Source organism: Cyanistes caeruleus, unplaced genomic scaffold (genome assembly GCF_971803275.1).
Source record: "Cyanistes caeruleus unplaced genomic scaffold, bCyaCae1.hap1.1 HAP1_SCAFFOLD_74, whole genome shotgun sequence".
Lineage (NCBI taxonomy): Eukaryota > Metazoa > Chordata > Aves > Passeriformes > Paridae > Cyanistes > Cyanistes caeruleus.
In genome coordinates, this window is record NW_028255887.1 from 188,065 (window position 1) to 209,263 (window position 21,199).

Genomic DNA, 21,199 nt, shown 5'->3' on the forward strand with positions numbered 1-21,199 from the left:
TAAGGTAGGATTGACAGGGGACTCAGGGTGGATTGACAACATGGGGTAGGAGGGACTAATTTGTACCAAACCATCAACTTGGGCAATAACAGAACATACTATTAACAAGAAACACACTGCAACAAGAAGCTGAGGCAATTCATGAAGTATTGTAATATTTCTGATGCTCTTTACTTTCTCTCTCTGATTTACATTCTCTGTAAGATAAACTGTTCATGAAAAGACACGACATTAGTGTTCACACAGCTCTGGAGGATCTGGGAATATTCCATCTGTTCAGACAGAATCTCTAAAGACATTTTGTTCTGAATATTCAAATTTCTTTAGCAATGCTGTTGAATGTATTAATTAATTATCATACAAATACATATAAAATAATAAGTTAACTAAGTGAAATTACTTCTAAGTATCTTTTTCATAGTTTCCTTGGCTATATCATATCCATATCAAGATCCATAATTTTCATCTGCAATGCCAGTTGCTTTGGCTGTTTCTGTGTCAAATAATTTGTCTATCTCTTTCTATCACATAAACTACATGACCATTTTTAAAATTGTTGTCCCATTTATTCCTTGATGGGCTATAATAGTCCTAATCAATACTATGTTGGAGTCCATTTGGCCCACAGAGCTGTCATTTTGGCAGCAAATGGGAATCATTTGCTGTCATGCATGTCATTTTGTATGAACAAAAATAAAAGATTTATACTTTTTATTCCTGCAGTTAACTCTGCCTGTTCTTTGTGGAGAAAAAAAATAATAAAAAGTGGGGTTTGGTTTTTTCTTTTTTTGTTTTCCTACTAGAAACCAGGAATATGTTTTCTGTAAAAATGTTGGACAGGAAGCGAAAAGCTGAAGAACCTCCTACCTGCTGGAGACCTTCAAAAATTTTTGGCATTGACCATGTTCTGTAAGTTAAGGGGTAGGGCTCATAACTATGACAGAGTCTTTTCTGCTGTGTTCATTTTATACCCCTGGAATATCATGCTAGGCTTTGTGGAGGAAGCCTAGTCCTCTGACAGACTTCCTCCTTGGAGATCTCTCCCCTAAGATAAGACAAAACTACTTAAGTCATGGTGACTAAACTGTGGACCCCTTCCTGCTTTGGGACCTCATGTTATCTCTTTGTAAACAATTGGTCATTTTACCCCAGTCTTAGACCATTGGTCCTTTTCCCAATTCTCCTCTTCCCTGTAAAAAACCCAGCTTTTACCCAGTTCAGGGGAAGTTTGTCACAGGCCCCCTTCACTGAAGCCTGCCAATAAAGGACTCCATGGAATGTTACACAGCCTCCCGTCTCTCGTCTACACGTTGGCTGGGGTAGCACATGAGCAGAGCTGGGCTGGTCTGAACTGATCACAACAAGAGTTGAAATCACATCTAAAAGAGCTGAACACTTGAAGCCTCAGCCTGCGCTTATAAGGGTTACCCCTGGCTGGAAACTGCTGAGACCCCTGGATTGTCACTCTAAAAACTGAGTTTTTCGATCTTGTTGACATAGTTTCTAAAAACTTTCCCACGACAGTGACTGTAAACATAGATATGTATACATTCTTTCTGATACATGTCTTTTGATGGACATCTCTCATGGCCAGTGCAGTTGGAAAGGTGTTAACCTGACTATCCAATCCCTGGCCGTGGTCAGAAACTTATAAATACTGAGAAAAGAAAATAAAGCTCTCTTTCTTTCACCACACCTCGAGCTGCATCTGTGTGACTCATTTCATGTCCAGCAGCAACACTGGATGGCTGTTCCTCTCAGGACCCCTATCTGGGATAGTAGGTGGCAGTGCTGGGGGCTGGACAGACCTCCAGAACCAGCCACCAACAGGCTCAACATAAATTTGTCTGGATCTCTGTTTTAATATCAGCTGATTTGTTAGAGACACACCAACTGGAAGTCAGGAATGCATTTCCTATACTTTTTAAAAGTGTTTCCATGTCCTATCTTATTTCATACCAAATGCAATCAACAAAAAGTTTGCTTTTTAAACATAAAAAATATAAATGCTAAAAAAAACTTTCCTCCCAGAACCATTCCATATTCTCCTCAACATTCATGGTATACCTCTGGATTGAATATCAGATGGAGAACAGGACATTCAGAATGCTAGGTTTTGCAGAATATTTCTGAAAACTGTACTTAAAGAGAGAAAGGAGGAAATCTTAAACTAGAGTCTCCAGCTCTGGCTTTTTTTTTCTGTTTCTCTTTCTCCATCACTGAAATATTTCTTCAGGTTGAGTGTTCTCAGGGGTGTAGAGTCCCAGCTTCTGCAGAACCACAGAGACCTGTCCATTTTGAGCTTGTTAATTTTGCAATTACAATGTTAATTGTTAATTACAATGGAGTAGTGTCTGGTAAAAAGCATGTCTGTTCCTCTCTTCTATCAAAATTTTCTGTGTGGGTCTATGTTGCCTCTGAAATCTTTTCACAGCTCTTTCTGCAGTTAGGTTGTTCTGTACAACTTAGGGGCTTTCCCACTACCTGCACTCTTCTTCCTTTGCAGAAAGCCTTCATTAATTGTCTCCCAGCTCAGCTGGTAGCCTTTACAAACTTCTGCATACACACAAGCAGATTAACTTTGACCCATTTTCCCCAGTGCACTGGAAACATAGAAGGTTTCTTCACCAAAGCCTTGTATGCTGACTCCTTACAGACACAAACAATATACTATTAGCTTTCTAACATCAACTAACTATTCTCAGAATTCTCGGTCACTACAATACCCTCAGTATTCCATTATTTCTGCTTTTCCTTAAGTTATTTTTCTGGTTTGGACAGATGTAATCCATCTCAAAAATTACTTCCTTTCCTCTTTTCCTTCTCAGCCTTTCCCCACTTTGGTATGTTATGTAAACTTTATCAAAAATATTTCCACAGAAAACAAAGCCATTTAAAAGACAATTTTAAATGTTGTAAAATATGTAGCCAAATGACATGAAAAAGTCATTATGGAGCTGAATACCAAAAATTAGCTGTTCATTTTCTGCCTCTCTCTCCTTCCTTAGTTTTCAGAGAGACTTTTAGTCATCACATAACAGTGTCTCAAAAGGCACATTTCACATTCTTTGTTGCATATCTTTCAACCTCATACACCTCTTAGATTTTTCTCATCTCCCCTCTGCAAAACAAATTATGTTAAAAGCAAAGCTTTGTTTCTGCCTGTGATTTATAAATTTCTGGTAATTTCAGTATGCAGGACTGCAGACATTCTCTCACTTGATTAGTTTTCATTGATTGTTTTGAAAGAAACTTTTCCTTACCAGTAGAAATGCTGTACTTTGGTGTACAGCCATCCAAAGGAGGGCAAAGTTACTCTTCATGTCTACAGCTGACTCTTCCATCAGCTGACATGGATGATTTTTTGGCTAAGGTCATTAGTAAAAACTGTTTGACTGCTTTCTTTTCCTTTTTTTCCTTTTCCTTTTTTTTTTTTTTTTTTTTTTTGTTGGTTGGTGGCTGGGTTTTGTTGGTTTTTGGGGGTTTTTTGGCTAGCTACAATGTTGTGCCACATTAAGAAGATACAAACTGCATTAGATCAACCTGTCTGGCATAAAGATGAAATTGTTAGGGGAAAATTCATGGAGAAGGAGACCTACTGAGGGAGGCAGCAGAATCACAGCACCACAGCACACTACGGTTGCTTGCAGCTCATACCAACAGAGAATATATTAAAAGCAACAGGGAGCTTGCATATGCTTCTTCCTTAGCAGTATTTTTTTTTTAATTCCACATTTTGAATAACGGATTTGATTCTACAGTTGCTCCTTCTCTCTACCCTCAAACCTACATTTGTGGGTTTGCATCTGTGCTCTGCAACCTAGTAACCAGGTAGAATACCCTATAAATGATGTTTCTTCATTTTTAAAGAAGCTTCTAGTTTGCCATAACCATATGCCACAAATTCAGGAGCTGCTTAAACACGTATTCTGATCTGGAATCTTCATTAACAGCAGAAAATTGCCTTAAAAATACTTCACTTGGACAGAAACTGGTGACTCTTCAGAACAGCAAAGATCTGATTATGTGGACAATGCCCTTTTATTAATAGAAATTTTGGCCTAAAAAACATTCCAGTGTCTTGGAAGTGTTGTTTTTATTGTGACATGTCACAATGTTGTCACAGTACAGTTGGCCTGGACTGTGTAACTTATTAAAATTTTTTTTTTGTTTCTTTTTTCCTTCTCTTGATTCTGCTGCTATGCTTCTTCTGCACTTTTTTTCACTCCTGGATTTCTCAGCTTCTCTGAGCTGAGCTCTTTGGGGATATTCCCTCACGGGGAATCCCACTTATCACAGTCTGACACAGACAAAAACTCCAAAGCCTGTTAGGACCTTGTTTCTCATGTTTATTAGGGTGTTATCACAAAACTTGGCAGGTCTCTCCAGACTATCTACATAAGTTCAATTCACTGCAATTTGGCTCATTTCTTTCTAATGGTACAAAATGGCCTTATGGCTTACTTTGTGGCTAACTTCAGCTTCGAAAGCTCAAAATGGCCCTGAACCACGCAGTTCTTTTATCTTTATACTCATTCTTATCTAATTAACAATAGACACGTGTTGTCGCTGAAGATGAATAGATCACATGGACACAGCTCGAGGTGTGGTGAAAAGAAGAGAGAGTTTATTTTTCCTCCCAGGATTTATAGGTTTCTGACCACGGCCAGGGATTGGATGGTCAGGATAACACTTTGCCACTGCACTGGCCATGAGAGATGTCCATCACAAGACTTGTAACAGAAAGAATGTACAGATATCTATGTTTACAGTTACTGTCCTGGGAAAGTCTTTAGAAAACCATGTCAGCAAGCTCAGAAGCTGAGTTTTCATGGCGACAGACACGTATATTATTTTTTTTTAATGACCCAATGACCCAACACCTGTGTGCTGCACTGTGGCATTTTCTATCTAAACACTATTACTCAAAAACCTCTAGAAGAAGAACATGAAGAAGAAAGAAGATGGAAAAGAAACAACATTCTAAATCCTCCATTTTGTCTTCTGCTTTCTAAACTAACTTTAACTTTTTCACTCAATGAATTAAGAAAACTCTCTAATTTACACACTCACACTTTAAGCTTTTCTATCCAACAGTTGTTTTCATGTATCACCCAGCATATATACCTAAGGGGAGTTAAATTCTATACTAAAAATCTTGTTCAGCCCTGAGGAACTGAGATTGATTCACACAGCAGGGATGCAGATCTGGGAGAGGGAAAACCAAGCAGGACAGCCGGCTAACCACAAGATGCCCTTAGTATATCCTGGATGGGATCCGAATCAGGATCAGGGAAGAAGGAGCATGGAGAATTATAGGACTCTAATAGTTAGGGGAATTAAGGAGTCTGTTCCCTGAGGGAGTAACACCTAACTATCATTCGACCTTGTGCAAGGGAAGGATGATAGTTAGGGGAATTAAGGAGTCTGTTCCCTGAGGGAGTAACACCTAACTATCATTCGACCTTGTGCAAGGGAAGGATGAAATGCCAGCAACTTGGCTTAACAGATTAAAAAGAAACTTTCAGCTACAGTCCAATGGAGATCCAGATAGTCCAGAAGGGCAGGTACTGCTGAAGGTACAGTTTGTGACAAAATCCTGGCCAGACATCAGAAGAAAATTAGAAAAGATGGAGGATTGGCAGGAGAAGGGGATGAATGAGTTGTTGAAAGAGGCTTTAAGTGTTTATTTAAGAAGAGAGGAGGAAAAGACAAAAGCCAAAGCCTGAATTATGGTGGCAGTATCTAGCCAAGTTTGGAGACAGATAAGAATCCATCAGAACCATCCTCCCAAGAAAGGAAAGACCCCAAGGCACAAGGTAAGCCAGTGCTGCCACCATAAGTGAATAGCAATGGGAAGCCAGGGGACACACAGAGGTGCTACTACTGTGATGAAATAGTCCACATTAAGAAGTTTTGTAACAAATCCTCTCTCAATGAGGCCATAGGCAAAGAACAGGAAGCCTTGGAAAAGGCTCTGAAAGGTAATGAATAGGGGTGTCAAGGGCTTTATCCATTAGGGGACCCCATGAACCATCAAGATGAGCCCTTAGTAAAGTTTGAAGTGGGTCCTCAACATGCAGAATATGAATTTTTAGTAGATACAGGGGCAGATCAACCTTCTACAAGTAAACTACCAATAGGGGTAAAGATAGGGGAAAATACATGTGAAGTGATAGGGGCTGAAGGAAAACCCTTAAGGGCTAAGATCATAGGAAAGCTCAAGATAAAAGGGAACTCAAAGCATTGTGTTGTGGACTTTGTTTACCCAGCCTAGGGGGTAACCTGTTGGGAAGAGACTTACAAATACAACTGTGTGTAGAGGTCCTCCCAAAGAATGAGAAAATGATGCTGCGTATCATGAGACTAACTGAAGTAGACTTGAAAGAGACAGATCCTAAAGTATGGGCTGAGGGAGAGAAAATAGGTTGTCTGAACATCCCACCCATAAAAACTGAGATGCAGGAAGAAACATCCCCTATCTGGGTTAAACAGTATCCCATATTATTGGAGAGTAAAAAGGGGCTGGCACCCATAATCGAGTACCTGCTAACAGAGGGAATTTTAGAACCCTGTATGTCCCTGCACAATACCCCCATACTCGCTGTTAAGAAGGGGGAGAATAAATATAGATTAGTCAAAGACTTAAGAGAAGTAAGTAAGAGGATCATTTCTAAACATCCAGTAGTACTCAACCCATACACTCTTCTGAGTCAGATCCCCAGAGAACATGCGTAGTTCACTACCATAGATCTAAAAGATGCATTTTGGGCCTGTCCCTTAGCGGAGGAATGCCAGGTTCACTTTTGAGTGGGAACATCCTGACCTAAATAGAAAGCAACAACTCAGATGGACCTGTCTACCCCAGGGATTCACCAAATCCCCAAACCTTTTTGGGCAGGCCTTAGAAGGACTTTTAGAAAGGTTCACCCCAGAGAAGGAAGTTCAAGTCCTACAATATGTAGATGACCTTTTAATATTGGGGAAGGAACAAGATGAAGTCAGAACCACCAGTATCAAACTCCTAAACTTTTTAGTGATCAAAAAACAAACTGAAGGTATCAAAGAACAAACTGCAATTTGTAGAACCAAAAGTCACCTACCTAGACCACATAATGGGGGAAGGATATAAGAAATTATGCCTGGAGAGAATTTCAGGAATTTTATTGATACCAACTCCAAAGACAAAAAGAGACATAAGAAAATTACTATGCTTATTTGAATACTGTAAATTATGGATAGACCAGTATACTCAAAGCATCAAATTTTTGCATCATAAACTAATATATTCTGAGCCTGTAAATTGGAAAAATGAAGACGACAAGCATTTGGAACTTCTAAAAGATAATCTAATTACAGCCCCAGTTTTGAGTTTACCAGACCTCAAAAAGGAATTTGATCTATTTGTAAATAGGGAAAATGGAGTGGCATATGGGGTACTAACACAAGAATGGAGTGGGCATAGAAAACCAGTAGCCTACCTCAAAATTATTAGATCCAGTAGCTAGGGAATGGCCTATCTGTCTATAAGCCATTGCAGCAACAGCCCTTTTAATAGAGGAGACTCAAGAAATTAACCTTACAAGGAAGCATCATAATCCATACTCCTCATGACCTCAAAGATGTGCTGAGACAGAGAGCCCACCAATGGCTTACAGATCCCAAAATATTAAGATATGAGATCGTGTTGATGGACACTGATAATTTAAAACATTTCATCTCAAAAAGCTTAAACCGATCACAGTTTCTCTCAGGAGAGCCCTCATCTGAACTAGAACACAGCTGTGTAGAACTAACAGACCTGCAAACAAGGGTAAGGGAAGACTTAAAAGACACACCTCTGCACTATGGAAAGATATTATTCAGTGATGAGTCTTCCAGAGTCAGGGGAAGAGAGTATCGGGATATGCCATAGTAGCAGCTACAGAGGAGGAGGATCTGAAGGTAATTGAAGTGGGTAGGCTACCCTCTAATTGGTCAGCCCAATGCCGTGAGGTGTATGTGTTAAAAAGCGGGCTAGAACTATTAAAACAGGTCTATGGGACCGCCTATACAGACTCCAAATATGCATTCGGCATTGTATACACGTTTGGGAAGATTTGGGAAGAAAGAGGGTACCTAAATTCCAAGGGAAAGGACCTATTACACAAAGAACTAATAAAATCAGTATTGGAAGCCCTAATACAACCAAAAGAAATAGCCATAGTAAACACTAACCAGAAAATACCTCCAAACCATAGGAAAAACTCTCGAAGGCCTCAGGAAGAAGGGATACCTTCCCCAAACCTCCCCTCTGGATACAGATATACACAAGATTAGTCCTGGGGACTGGGTGTTGATAAAATAGTAGAATAATACCCCATTAACACCATATTTGAAGGTCCTTTCCAGGTATTGCTTACCACACATACTGCCATAAGGACCCAAGAAAAAGGTTGGTCCCATATCACCAGAGTAAAAGGACCAGTACCACCTCCCCCTTGTGAACCAGACCCAGGCTGCATCGTCCACAACTCCTCCTGAGTGGGTTGCCATCCCAAGCTCAAAGGATCTTAATATAACTCATCAAAGAAAGCCAAAAGCATTACCTGCTACAAACCAGCAAATGACAATTATGAGTTATTGAGCTACTGTTGAGGTGTACTATTAAGGTTGGAAAGTTGTTAGTCTGTTGTTAAAGGTTACTACTGAGGTTGTAAAGCTGTGTTGGAATGTTGCTAAAGCTTATCCTTAAAGTTGTAAAAATTGTTGTTAGAACAGTACTAGTAGTGTTAAGACTTTGCCCTTAAAAATCCCTATGCATGATTGCAGAACTCTCTCTCCTCACTTACGTATAGACCAAATCTCCTACAGGGCACATTCTGAGAGGCTCCAAAAAAATTGCAGAAGAGGGGAACAGGAATAGGACAAAGGTGATCCCATGCATCCCTGACCCTAAGAGGCAAGACCGAGTGAAGCCTACGCGGTGGAAAAGATGGCTCATATCGGACTCTTAGGAAAAATTATGCTGATCCTGCTGATAAACCAAAGAGCCAAGGGAAATGAGAACCCTTGTACTAAGTGCTATCAGCCCCTTTACGATGGAGAAAACCTGGGATCCCTGATCAGAGTCCACACAAACCTGAACCCTCGGTGTTTTAACAAATCCCAACTGGTAACTTGCCAGGAAGAGGGAAAAACTTACTGGGTGGTTAAAAATACAGCCTCATTTAGGCAACTCCTCCTCATAGAGTGTCCTGCAGGAGAAACCTGGCTCTGCTTTGAACATGAGGGGCAAGTAGGTCTGACAAAAGAGAAGCAAATGACAACCACAGACAGAAGTCAAAATTCAGAATTCCCTTAAGGGAAAAATTTATTTGTAGACCTAGTCGAGAGGAATAGCAAAGAACTGAATGTAATCAATTGTTGGATCTGTGGTAGCACACAAATGACTGTGATTTGGCCCTGGGAGGGAATTAGCTTAGGACCTCTGGAGATTATAAGGTGGAAGCAATTGGAATTAAAACCCCAAAATTTAGGATTAAGAAGAAAGGAAAAATGGGATCTGAGAGTGAAGGTTATTGGAGAAGAATGTATCTTAAGATCAGGAACAGGGTATAACACTCCCACGGGGAACATGGCCTGTAAACAGTACTTGGTAGTAAAGAACACAGGTATGAGGTGGATCACCCAGGAACCCAACCGGTACTGGACACCAGGGAACAGGGAAAAGGAGTGTATACACCATAAGAGATACAACCTGTATGAATGTGCCCAACAAGGAATAAATCCCTTCTGGGCACTAAGACAACTATCTAAGTGCTGGGAATGTCCCTCTAAAACAAGGGAAACATTTTGGGAGGCACCCAAACAATTATTTTGGATACGCGGTAACACAGCCTACACCAACCTTCATGGGGATTGGTCAGGAAGCTGTACAATTGTGATTATTAAGCCAGCTTTCTTCCTCCTACTGAAGGAATTAGGAAAGGGACTGGGGGTACCACTGTATGATGATTTAGGTAAAACAAGACAGAAAAAGTGACCCCTTGGACCCCACCCCAGAGCTGTGTCCTTCAATAAAGGCCTTTGAAAAGGAGCAGGTCTCCTGGCCCGTTCATAACATTTCCATGTCAACTCCCCCCACTGTCTCCTGGGGCCCAGCCTGTGCCCCCACCCCCTGCTCCAGCCACATTCCTCAGTGCAAACCCTCACCCCACATCCCGGACCAGAGAGCCGGGAACTGCCCCCTCCTCCCCAACCCCGCTCTCTTGGGCCGGGAGTGTGGGACCCGCTCCATCTCCACTCCTGCCTGTTCCAATATCCACCGCGGCCCTCCCCCCACCCCTGTTGTGCATCCCACTCCCCAACACCCCACTGCACCCTGTCCCTACCCCCACTTTGCCCCGTCGTGTACCGCGAAATCCCCTGTCACCCCCCAATCCCAGAACACCCCCTTCACACGCGGCTACCCCGCCGCCTCCGGCAGCGGCACAGTGTGAGTGGAATGCGGCGCCACTCCCCGCGGCGGCACAGTGCGAGTACGGCGCGGCACCACCCCTTCCTGGCGGGCACACGGACCTGCAGCCGATCCCCATGGTGCATATGGCTCCCGTCCCACCCGTGGCCGCGTCCAGCGTGCCTGTGGCTAAACCTTCTCCCCGCCTTGGCTACTGCCGTCCTTCCCATGCCTGCCCGCCCCCTCCGCTTTTCTCCCCACCGCTTCTTCTCCCTCCGACACGGCTTTTCCTGCCGCTGTGACTTTTCCCCCTGACGCTTCTACCCCTCCCAACGTGGCTTCTGCTGCCATAGCAACAGTTACTGCCGCTGTTTCCTTGCAAAACCCGGCAGGCGGCACTGCAAACACACTGCCTCCATAGCCACTAACAAGAATCCTCCTCAGTCAAATACAAGACCTCCACAAAACCAAACCACCTCAGCATGGAAACGAAGGCATCGCCAAGCGTCCACAAACCACAGAGAAGAACATTCCATCAGAAAACTGAACAAGATGCTGCTGCATCAACCAAGTTATAAGCCAGACACAGCCTGTCCACAAATTGTTACCTGATTTATATGTTGTTACCCCTTTTTCCCTAAAAACCTTCATGTCTCCCTTCCTCAACCCTTGCCAGAACCCCCCTGAACCCCATACCTACCTCCTCCATCCTTAGTTTTTGGTAAATAGAAAAAAGGGGAGGGGGGGGGAAAGACTGGAGAAAAACCCTTAACCTCCCCCCTCCACCATAAGGATAACAAATCTTGCTTATATTCCCTATCAGAAGCCCCATCCTTGTCCAAAGATGAAAATTATCTCCGTTGGTGCTGTTCTCACTGCTGCCTGGATGCTTTTCACAGTGCCATACACCTTCGGCTGGATTAGCCCACAGCCTAACCATAATGTGTGGGTGACCCTATCAAGGACACTGAAACAAGATAACATGTGCCTATCAATGCGTAGCACTGACAACGCACTTTCCTTGTGTCTGGTAGGAATTCCCTTGGTAGCAGATGACTGGCCTGTCTATAATTCAGAGCTCCTCTGCATCACAGGTAAGAGACCCAATCCAATTTTTGTCCAATGAGTGGACAAAAATTCTGCCAAATGCTCTGGAGGAACCCCAAGAATTGGACCTGCTGGGGTCCTCCAAAGCAACATACTGTGTCAGCTTTTATTTTAGATGACCAAGTGATTATTAGCAAGGAATTTACCAGGCAAAAAAACACGTACAGAAAAGCTATATCACCAATTAACAAAGCTTACAATAATTTGAATTGGTGTAATTACACCAGCCGCACACTTTCTGTGTCCTCTCTCTACCCCAAAGTGCTGCCCCAGGGAATGTTTGGGCTGGAATCCCCTCACGTCTCCAGGGGGGTTCCTGTAGCTTTGGCAAGCTTTCTACCCTCACCCCAAATATCAATTGTTACATAATTTGAAACAAAAAACCAAATTGGCACGCCAAAAAAGATCCTATTCAGAATTTGATGAAAATTACGACAACCAAATTTACAATTGGAATCTAGGAAAGTGAGTTGCAGCCTCCCCATTTTACCCATGGGTAGCCACAGCTAAAGCCCTTGGTGACATAAATCACGTGGAGTGTTGGCTTAGCAAGCAGGCCAACGCAACATCTGCTGCCCTGAGTGTTGTTTTAAAAGATGAGGAGATCACAAGACATGCATCTCTACATAACCAAGCAGCAAGTGATTTCCTACTACTTGCTTACAGACATGACTGAGAAGACTTTGGGTCAATGACCTTCTCGGTCACTGGGGACTAACAGAATGGGTGACATCTTTGGTTTATGGGAATTTTGTGGATTATTATTTTTATTGATTTTTTTATTGTGATTATTGTTGTATTAGCCATGTTCTCATGTCTTCTCTGTTGCTTCAAAAGAGCTATAGGGGATGCCTTTCTACTAAATACAGAGAGAGGAGTTGTGGAGGAGGCACAGTCCTCCAACAGGCATCCTCCCTGGAGATCAATCCCCTAAGATAAGATAAAACTGCCTAGTCACTGTGCCTAACCCGTGGACCCCTTCCTGCTTCAGGAACCCATGTCATCTCCGTGTTAAGTATTGGTCAACCTATCCCCTCTCAGACCATTGGTCCCCTCCCTGATTCTCCCCTATAAAAACCCCAGCTTTTACCCAGTTTGGGGTTAGATCATCACTGGCCCCCTTTTCTGAAGCCTGCATTAAAGACTGCGGGATGCTATATGGTCTTCCCATCTCTTATCTGTGTTGTCTGGGGTAACACCTTAGCAGAGCTGGCTGGGCTGAACAAAGCTGATCACAGAGCAGAAATTGCTGCTTAAAGAGCTGATCACTTAAAGCCTTCGTCCATGCTCCAAGGGTTACTCCTGGCTGGAGGCTGCCTGCAGAACCCCAGACAGTGTGTCTGTCCCCTAGGTCAGCCTGACTACCTGGGATTGTTGCCAGCAGAAGCCAGGGGTCGGACAGGCCCTGTGATAAAGCATCCCACCCTCATGTGGTGGCTGGCATTATTTTTTCTAAGTTTGAATGAAAATATGACAGTTGTATTAAATGATTAAAGGCATAATATTTTGTCATTACCAAACATCATAAGACTCTATTTTATGGCATTCTATTTCATCAATTAATGAAAACATTTGTAGTTAATCACAGGCAGAGACTAAAGTTTGCATATTTGTATCCAACCTGAGGGAGAGCCATTTCAAACAGTAAATATTAAGACTGTGAAGAAACATTGATATGCTTTCATAATTTAATTTTGACGTATATTTCAGTGCTGTTTTGGAGCACATTGTGTGCAAGCAAAAACAATGAGCAAAAAAATCACTGTTTGAATGTTATGGTTATACATTAATACAATGAAAAATCATTGTTTCTTTTATTTTAGATTACAGTTCTCTGACAATTAGTAATTTTGTCCTGTTTTATCCTGTTTTTGTCCTGAGGTTTTGCCAACAGTACCTCTCTTTGTTACTGTATTAACATAAATTTTTGACTTAGGTTTCCTCCCATTAATAACTAACTACTAACGAAGCTCAATCAGAAAGTGTCAAACTTAATGCAACATTATTATCTATGAACAAATTGACTATTGCTACTTTCTCTAAGACTCTTCTTTGGAATTTATCAAGACTATTCTTGTCCATCAGACACATTAAAAAAAACACTCCTGGTCTTATTTATATTCTATATGCACTATGGAGTTTGGCATCAAAAAGGACAACTTCTCAAAGCATATTTAAATTAAAGGTAGCTTTGCAACCCAACCATTGCAGTAGTTAAATTCCACTCATTTCTCCTTTTGTCTCGACAGCCTAGAAAAGCTAAGAAATTACACTACTTTCCTTCAAACTATTAAAATGCAATTTGCCAGGTATCACATTTTATAATACCCAATGCAATCTGTATCATATTATTGTCAGGAAAGAAGGCACTTAAAGCACAGACCTTCAAGACAGCCGAGTCCAATGGGCCAAAGGAGAAAGACAATTAAGCAGAAAGGGAACATAGTTTGATATCTGAAATACTGACTGTGCATTAAAATGTGGGTAGCTCTTGTCACATTCACAGTGTTTCACTTGATTTCCAGCTGCCTGAGTTTTAAGGTTAAAAAAAAAAAAAAGAGAAAAACAGTATTTTCAGATGATGAATATTTCTGAAGTATTTCAAATCAGGCAGAAAATGAAACATAAGGTGGAAAACATACTGGAAATGAGATGTGATTAGAGAGCATTATTTTTCATGGGGAAGAATTATAAGCTTTAGGGAAGGGAGAAAGTTTTCTTGTGAAAGTCCTACTTTTGACGGGGTCTGCAGGATTAATTAATATCTGTTGATCACGTAGTCACAAAAGCATTAATGTTGGAAGGGACTTGTGGCGGTCAGCTGGTCCAACCCCCTAGTCAAGCAAGACTACCCAGAGCTGGTTGCCCAAGACCATGTTGAGTCAGATGGCTTTTGAGTATCTCCAAAGAGGAAGGTACTATGTGCTCCATTTCCTCTGGTCCTGTCACTGGGCACCACTGAAAAAAGCCTGGCTGCTGCTTCTTATCCACCTTCCTTCATGTGTTTGTATACATGTATTTATATACACTTATAAGAACTCACCTTTGCTGACCAGTAATACTCACTGTATCACTCCTGCTATTTTCCTATTAAGCAGACAGTAAAGAAAGTAACCTCCTTTAACAATAATCATTTAACATGGAAATTAAAAGGCTTTTGAGGTAAGGATCCATGAAAAATACAGAAGCAAAGAATTTGGACTACCTACTGAAGAAAGTTCAATGCAAACACAGAAGCAAAATGTAGAAATTTGTGGCAAATGATAGATATTTGGAAAGAATGGTAATTATCAGTGATTCACAGTAAATAATTAGGAACAGTCAGACTATGGTGCATTCTGCAGCTGCAGGATCATGTCCAGGGAGGCTACAGTTACTGGTGACCGGCATGAGAATTCAATGAGACGAGCTTCTGCTTGGTTAATCTCAGGAAACCACTTATTCAACACAGGAACAAACTCAGCATAAATCCAGAGACAGAGAGCCCAGAACAGAGGCAGGGTAGTGGGTTTTATGGGGCAGAGCCAGGGGGCAGTTTAAGATCAGGGACTAATAGAGACAGAGCAAGGGAGAAACTCCAGCAGCACAGAACCAATCACAACACCCTGGACTGCCACCCCATGAGAGTCCAGGGCTCACAGGGCCCATCCCCCTAGGCAGAGGGATGGAATTTACTCTTCCTGGGTGTCTCAGTTTTAGAAGACAGGTGTCTGCTAGGGAGAGCAGGACTTGGAATGTGAAAATGTAGACCCCCTCCCTCTGAATTATTATAATTCTGAAATCAAGGGGCTCTCAGGCAGAGATCTGTGGATAGGAATAACAGTTCTTTACTAGTATTTATAACAAGGCAAACAAACAACAATAAATACAGCATTAGCAAGAAAACAGAATCAGGGACCCTGTGACAGCTTTCTCAGCTGAGATGGGAAGAGGATGGAGGAGAGGCTTTGCTTCACAAACCCCCTCGGGCGGGCAGTCCTGGTGCTCCTGCAGGGCTCTGAGGAACACTCAGCTGGAACAAGAGGGATGAGCTGAGATCCTGGCCAGGTGGCTGAGTTGTATCAGCAGCTCCATGGCAGTGGCTGGCACTGCCACACATCCTGGCAGGACAGGGGGTGTGAGGCACCCCCTGTGAATGTGAATGAAGAGGGAAGAAGGAGAAGAAGCAGCAGCTCCATCTGGGTGATGGCGAAATTCCCTTCTCCCCACCGCAACGGGTCTGCGCCCCAAGTGTTCTTTCTCAGAAGCTTAAGAAAGCCCGCCAAACTGTCCCCACCCTCTTTTTTTCCTGCCCCCTTCCCCCCCTGGGCCCCTGCTGAACCCCTTGTCTTTTGTCAAGCACCCACCAAGTACCCACAGTTAGGTTGTCCCCGCAACTAATGGGTAAAAATTCCACAGGCAAGCCAGAACTAAAAAAGAAAAACACCTAACCCCCAACACCAGGCTTTAAAGCCACGCCTCTTACTTTAACAACGCTTATCTGAAACTATGTATTTGCCTCCCTGGGTGGAGACACCTCACAAGACTAGAATCAGAAAATGGCAGGAACAGAGAATAATTTTTAAAAACTAGGAGCTAATTGCTGGTGTCTAATATTGTCCATCAATTGCTTAAACAAAGAAAATGGTTTGAAATTAAATAGCAGTTGCTTAATTGCAATGATATAAAGGTATTATTTTTGGTAAAAAAGAAAAGCAGATGGAAAATGAGATTAGTAATGGTAAACTGATAAATTTAGGTTATAGAAAACTTGATCAGGTAAATTGGCACAGCAGGGAGAGAGATGACTATGCAAGTTCAGCAAACAGGATGAATAAGGTATTTATGTGAATAAATGTGGATCAAAAGTAATCAAAGTTCTAGTTTTAGAAATACTTTTTTTCTGTGCTGCCTAGCATTTTGCTAGTGGAGATATTGATGTAAAATAAATTTAAGTCTGTACATATTCAATGTTAATTTGTTGTAGGACTACAGATCTACAGATTTGTCATGGAGTGGCTTTACCTTTAATGTGGTTTTGAGAGCTAAGGATATTGAAGCTACTGGTGGCTGATGGGAGTCTTTCCTCCTGACCAATTATCAGTCATTTCTAAGAACTGACAGCAGTTTTGACCATTAAAAAGTTAAGTCAACCTGTAAACACCTCCTTAAGATGTAAACTCAGATCACTCTTGTTCTCTTTGTTTTCTGGCTGTGAAAGGTAACAGAGCTCCAGCTGGCCTCCTGTTCCCTGCCCCGGCCATGCGGACCCGTGGGGCAGGAGCTGGGCTGGGACCAGCAGCTCCCGGCCGGGAGATGGGGCCTGCGGGAGCTTGCCCTGTGCTCTGGCCGGGCCAGGCCAGTTCCTGGCTCGGCTGCAGTTTTTGCTGTGACTGAATTCACCAGAGACTGCCGAGTAAAGAAAGGAAAAAAAAGCTCTCGACCTTCAGCGGGATGAGACAGCAACCACACTCTCCAGAGCAGACATGAAGAATCTTCTATAGCAGACAATGCCAGCTCCTGCTCCGGCAGAGATCACAGAACCATCCTCAAAGCCTGGGCAAGATTTTAACCCTTTCATTACCCAGATGAGACTTGCAGATTAATCCTTCTATCCAGAGAGAGAAAAAAAGAGTAATCAACACGTAAAGAGACTTTATAAACTGAGACAGTAATGAAAAGAATTAAGCTTCAGAAAAGGGTAGAGAATAAGGAGATGCTTTAATAAGCTGAAATATTTTTCTGTTAAAGCTATGGAGATGGACAATAAGGTCTTGAAAAAACTCCTTTAATTCATGATAGAGTATATAGGGAGGAATAGAGTGTTCAAAGTGTGGATTTTGAGTAAAAAGTAGAGTAATTGTGATACAGTGAAGTGCTGGAACAGAGTGAAGCAAAAATTTGAAGCCTTGGGGGGCAATGAGAAAACTGTTTTCCAGTGGAGCTCACAAAGACAGATGAAGAGAACTTTTGCCTTTGAGTAACTCATCCTTAAAATGACATCCCTAGACTCATGGCCCATACACACCTCAGAGTGATGTGAAATGGGAGGAGTAAACTCTGATGACAGATTTCAGGACAGCTGGCATCAGGAAAATAAGAAACTATAACAGAAATAGTTTTCTTGTGAGAAACTCCATAGATTAACAGAAAGAGACTTCTGTTTCTCTACAAAGACTGATGAAAAGACTAGCAGGAATTGGGACTGTTTTAAACACCAAAGTTCCAAAGTTTTTGTCTCTATGTTGTCATGTAAACAAAAGAATAGTGGGTAGTAAGGGATAAAAAGAGTTTTCTGGAAGTTTATTTTGGTGTTCTTATTCTTGTAGTTTGTTAATAAACTTTCTTTATTTCTTTTAAGTCTTAAGCCTGTTTTGCTCTTGTTCTAATCCATATCTCACAGCAAAAAAATAAGTAATTTTTTTAGTTACTGGTTTAAAACCACGACAAGATTAGACTGAAAAATACTATTCTGAGGAAGGACTGGAAAGCAACAGTTGCAATTCTAAAATCCTTAGTTTTAGTTGTAAATGAAAATATGTGCAGTGCTTGAGATTGAGAGGAATGACGGGTTTGTCTTTACAAACAAGCTGTGGGTCTGCTGATAAGATGCAGCTATCAGTGAGAGACAACAGAAACAATGGGATAGATTCCACTAAAAGATGAAAGAGGCACTGAAAGAGCACCATGAATTCCATGAAAGTTAAGAATTAAGAAGGGATTATGCATTGGTGGGGGGGGGAAAGGTATCGCAAGTATCAGGTGTTCCAGGAAGTCTGTACCTCTCAAGTACCTCAGCCTATGGGGAAAGAGAGAAGGGACAAGCAGCAGGGAATTAGGATAAAAAGGAGGCTGCGCCCTCCAAAAATTTGAGAGACCCCAGGGGAATGCCCCATGGCCTCTCCCTTTATTCGAAAAAAGAAAAAGGACTCCTCTGTCTTCTTTTTGGACATAAACCTCTGGTGTTTGTGGATTAATTTTCCTGACAAGAACAACCATTACAGTGACAACAGTGCCGATATAAAGAAAGTAAAAGCAGTTTCTAGAAAATTTCTAGAAATGCTGAAGAAATAAGTATCCAATAAATTAAAGCAAGAGACAAAAATTGCAAAGGAAGGTGGAGATCAAACTAGCCCTAATGTCATAATGCCTCTTCTTATATAAAGAGTTTTTACAATTTTCTGCCTTTGTTCAAATAACCCTTCAGGCATGAGCCATGGAAGGATGCTAGCCTATTTCAATGATGTGTCTAATTCCAACCAATTTTCTGTCCACAGCCAACCATGGAAACAAGTTTTTCAGCTGTGAGAAGTCCTTGATTTCCACTGCAGGCTGGGTGTAAGTATAAGGATAGAGAAAAAGAAGGCATTTGAACAAATGGAGTCATTCTATCTGGTGGATTCTCAAACTCTAAGTTTCTGTATTTCCTTCTTTAAACTTCCTGTGTCATAACCTTTCTTAAATTACTCAAGGTTTTCTTTTTAGTATTTAGCTTAAGGATCTGTCCCTGAAATTGATGAAGAAGAAATAGAATGGTAATATAAAACCGCTAAGAAAATGTTACTTGGATAGGTGATATTTTCCACCTAATAAAATTGAATTTAGGTATCTGGTGTTGGGTTACTTTGGGAAAGAAATTCTTGACTTTAACCAACCCTTGTTAATACCACTGTAATAGTCTCTAAACAAGATCTTGTTTGAATTTCTCCCTGATATTGTTGCATTTAGAGTTACGGTGTGGTATGTTTCAGCTTTCCTATTCATTTTAATACTGTATAAACATAAATGTGGGTTTTTCCAACTGGTTGAATAAAATAGCTGTAAAGACACTTTAAGTTTTTATTAAAAAAATTCAATACTCACCTTCTAAAGAGAATCAGGTAACCAAAGCACCACATGCTAGCTTGTTTAAACTTTCTTTTGAATTTGGGATTATTTTTCTGAACAGTGTAATACTTGGCTCTTAAAAGAACTAAGGATTATGCTGTACCTTTTCTGAAGATTTAAGCATTTTAAGCATATTTAAGACTGAATCCTGCAGAAATAGACAGCTCAAATTCTTGCAGTTCACAGAGGTTGTGTTCTGAAAGACACATTTGGAACTTTGCTGTTGATTCCATCTATTGTAAACAAATACAAATAGTTATCTCTCTATTTATCAAAATGGTATAAACTGAAAAAAGTGTACCCATAACTCTGAAGTGAGCTGTGGTCACCAGCTTTATCACTGACAAGAACAACACATCCCACCTATGCAGGAAACGCACTTCACAAAGGGACAGACTGGGTACTGAATAACGTAAAACAGACTTTTACATACTTTACAAACCTATATCAGGGAAAAATAGTTTTTATTATTTTTTTCTTTCTGCTACAGTAATTCAGGATAGTTTCTATGTGTCTAATTAAATAACATGAGAAGAAAAATATTCCACTGTACTTATTTTTCCCTATGGGAGAGACATTGAAAAAACAAACATGTGGCACTTGTTAAGTACATTCCTTCAGACTTTGTTTAGGAAGTGCTTTAATGAGATGGATATGACATAAAAACTTAAGGAATAGAATATGTTTGATAGAAGGATTAGTGTGTAGAAACCACAATTGATGCTTAAAATGTTTTTTAAATTCCTTATAAGCAAGAAGACACACTGCTATTAAAAAATAATAATTTCGAACACATGAGGAGTCGAAGAGACAAAGATATGAAACAAATCTTGAGAGAAAGCATGTTTTACCATTCATTCTTAGCATATTCAAAGTCTCCATGATGATCACTTAGCCGTCCTTCCCAAAAAGTGGTTTCCTGTCAAAACAATCAAAATACAGATAATGGAAATTATTGTAGAAAAGAAAAAACCTTTTAGAACTGGTTTGAAAGCATACAGTAGATATATCTGTCAAGTTAGAAGGATATTCCAGGATACTGCCTTGAATGGGCCTAAAAAAGGGTGGCATGCCCAGAGGACAATTTTGATATTTGGGACTGAGGGTTTGACTAAAAATTGCCTGGGAAAGGCCCTTGGAGTCTTAGAAATGTGTGCACAATAGAAAAATCAGTATAGACTGCACTAACCCCAGGGCTGATAGAAGCTGCAATTATTTGTAATAGTGTATTACTGTAGAATGAAATGCCCTGTATAATGGGTATGTGTTATAGACATTACAACCTTGCTCCTTTAGAATCCTGCAGCGGCTTAATACACATATCTGAACGTAAACCAGATTCCCAAGAAAAAAAATATCTTATGTAACAAGTTTCTGTAAGATAAACCAACCAAATGTAACTAATATTTAATTGCCCTTCTTAGGTCATTGTGATTTTAACCATCCCATTACAATACTTTAAAAGGTATACCATTTAAGAAAGACAATGCTAGCAAGCAGATTTAAATAGTAATTTTGTGTAAGTATCATCATGCTGCCATGAATCTTTTTTAATTATCTGGCCCAATTTTCTGTGTGTATCTCCCATGAATGGGAGAAAGTTTTCTGGAAGAATTAGGATTTTTGTTCTGTATTTCTAATGTGCAAGTGCTCAGCTTCTTCTCAGGGAAGAAAAAAGCAATCAAATAAAAACCCAACTCCCTGTCAAAAAATAAACAACAACAACAACAACAAAAAAGAAAATAAAAACAACTTCACAAGGACATGGGCATTGTGAGCTGGGTAAAA

General features: G+C 40.9%; 1 long non-coding RNA gene across 1 annotated transcript; it reads left to right on the plus strand.

Moving 5' to 3' along the window:
• The first annotated feature begins 11,261 nt into the window (after nucleotides 1-11,261).
• Nucleotides 11,262-12,467, plus strand: LOC147646967 (uncharacterized). The gene is made up of 3 exons (XR_015281750.1): nucleotides 11,262-11,383; nucleotides 11,473-11,532; nucleotides 12,383-12,467. It is a non-coding gene; the product is annotated as an uncharacterized LOC147646967 (long non-coding RNA).
• Nucleotides 12,468-21,199: the final 8,732 nt, after the last annotated feature.